We start from the raw sequence: 2,677 nt of genomic DNA on the forward strand, positions 1-2,677 counted from the left end.
GTCAAAATTGGTTAGATAACCGGTGGTAATCAAATCAGGGAAGATATTCTAAAATAAGAAAAATATTCTATTCTTGGAATTCTTGGATGGAAGAGACGTGCATGGGTTGATTTTATTGGCTGGAAACAATCCATACAGCTCAAGGATGACGCGTGAGAAGAGATAAAACATGGAACAATCCGTAACAAATCAGAGAATTAAAGAAAAAAATATCGGGAATATTTTCATTCACTGCCGAGTAATGGGAAGATTTTTTGGATTAATGGAGGAGATTCAATGGTTCAATTACGTATAAATATGTTCCTAATGTGCTACAGAGAGGCTGTCGAGAGTTGGGAGAAGAGAGGAGAGCCACAGACGCAGAAATCAAGAGTTGATCAAACTCTTCTGCTGCTGCTGCTGCTGATGAAGAACACCAAGAACACGAAGAACGGACTCGCAGCAGCAGTCGTTTATCAACAGTGAAAATGACTCACGTCCGTGGGTCGTAGGTGTGGGTCGTAGCATTTCAGCGACAACAGCACCTCAGCTTTGTCGTTAATTTTGGACGCCTTCTGTGGGTCGCATAATCCTGTTTTAGAACATTTACTTATCTTTCTCTTTATTGTAAACATCAATTGAGCTTAATAAAATATTTTGAGAGGTTTTCCAACATGATGAGTTAATTCCCTCGTAACCAAGGCAATGGAGGAAGCTATTCACGCAACATAAATGGGTAACTATTTCATTTAATTATATAATTCACCTAATCGCTGCTTTTGCAGAGTTTTAAATTGTTTGAATGATTGTCTTAATTATTTGTTATTCAGTTTGATAGGTTATGCTTGGTTTAATCTCTTGATAATCTATGCTTAAGGTTTACAAATAATGTTTGAGAATTTGTATGATTGATAGTGAATTAAAGATAAAAGAGGACTTAAGAATTGAATAGAGTTTTGAAATATTTATCATTCAATCTTGCGTAGTAGTGGAATCTAGTGTCTTGGTTACCTCTCGCCCAAAATTGTTAATATTTTGTATATATATTTTTATAAGTCTAAAAAAATCCTTTACCTTCACAAGTCTTAGAGTTCGAACCTTTATTACTACAACCCATGAAAAATCTTTAATCAGTGATATATGGGAGGGCGTCTGCCCTAATTGGGTGAAAATCCAAAAACCGTGCACTTATTTGGATATTTTAATATTTTTTAACTAAAAAACTATTAAAACGAGATTGGTAGTTCAAAATAACCGCGTCAAGCGTTCTCCTCGTCATAAGGTTTCCAGCGAGTCATCACTTGCCCGGATCGGACTTGCCACGAGGAAGTAACGGGCGTTAGATGGATCGAGCCAATACATTGGAGACGTGTTAAGTAGTAAAATTGGTGAGAAACTTTCAGCAATCGATCATACCAGCACTAATGCACCAGAACCCATCAGAACTCTGCAGTTAAGCGTGCTTGGGCGAGAGTAGTACTAAGATGGGTGACCTCTTGGGAAGTCCTCGTGTTGATTGCCTTTTTTATTTATTTTTACTTTTTTTTTCGCCGGTTATTCTTATGAAGGCTAGTGACTAGTTAGAAAGCGGGTTGCACGAGATAAGATGGATTTTTTATCTCGTGATATATGGGAGGGCGTCTGCCCTAATTTGGTGAAAATCCAAAAATCGTGCACTTATTTGGATATTTTAATATTTTTTAACTAAAAAACTATTAAAACGAGATTAGTAGTTCAAAATAACCGCGTCAAGCGTTCTCCTCGTCATAAGGTTTCCAGGGAGTCATCACTTGCCCGGATCGGACTTGCCACGAGGAAGTAACGGGCGTTAGATGGGTCGAGCCAATACATTGGAGACGTGTTAAGTAGTAAAATTGGTGAGAAACTTTCAGCAATCGATCATACCAGCACTAATGCACCAGAACCCATCAGAACTCTGCAGTTAAGCGTGCTTGGGCGAGAGTAGTACTAAGATGGGTGACCTCTTGGGAAGTCCTCGTGTTGATTGCCTTTTTTATTTATTTTTACTTTTTTTTTCGCCGGTTATTCTTATGAAGGCTAGTGACTAGTTAGAAAGCGGGTTGCACGAGATAGAAAGCGGGTTGCACGAGATAAGATGGATTTTTTATCTCGTGATTGATAGACGCATTTATGTGTCTATTTTGTTCTCAATATTCTGTATTGTTAGACTCGATTAAGTACTTATTGTGTTATTTTGTGTTTTTGTAGATGTTTTTAGAGAAATAAGCCTTTGCGGCGAAATGAGCTCAAAAAAGGGATGATTTACACCCCGGAGAAAAGTACTAAAGGCACCCCAGAAATGCACCGGAAGCGTCCCAGAAATGTACCGGAGGAACCCAGAAAAATTACTATTTCCACCCCAAAATTACTATTTCCACCCCAATTGCTAAAGGGACACCCGTACAGGATTAGGGGGAGGACACTTTTCTTCTCATAATTCAAATTTCATTTTTGGCGGGAAAATATATTCTCTCTCTGGCAGATTTTCAATCAACAAAATGAAGGTGTTGTGGTGCGATTCAATGGCTAAAAATTGGTAGGAAGATGTGATATAGCTTAAGGAATACAGTATGTGTGTCAGAATCGATCGAATTTGGCTAGAATCGGCTAAACAAGTCATCATCAGAGAACATGGCAGTCACGGGTTTGAGAGGATTTTTTTGAGGGATTCGGACGT

At 38.4% G+C, this 2,677-nt stretch overlaps 2 non-coding genes across 2 annotated transcripts; both read left to right on the forward strand.

Moving 5' to 3' along the window:
* The first annotated feature begins 1,381 nt into the window (after positions 1–1,381).
* Positions 1,382–1,500, forward strand: LOC113333390. The gene has a single exon (XR_003351967.1). It is a non-coding gene; the product is annotated as a 5S ribosomal RNA (ribosomal RNA).
* A 370-nt stretch (positions 1,501–1,870) lies between these two features.
* On the forward strand, positions 1,871–1,989 carry LOC113333401. The gene has a single exon (XR_003351975.1). It is a non-coding gene; the product is annotated as a 5S ribosomal RNA (ribosomal RNA).
* The last annotated feature ends 688 nt before the right edge of the window (positions 1,990–2,677 follow it).

Source organism: Papaver somniferum, unplaced genomic scaffold (genome assembly GCF_003573695.1).
Source record: "Papaver somniferum cultivar HN1 unplaced genomic scaffold, ASM357369v1 unplaced-scaffold_132, whole genome shotgun sequence".
Classification (NCBI taxonomy): domain Eukaryota; kingdom Viridiplantae; phylum Streptophyta; class Magnoliopsida; order Ranunculales; family Papaveraceae; genus Papaver; species Papaver somniferum.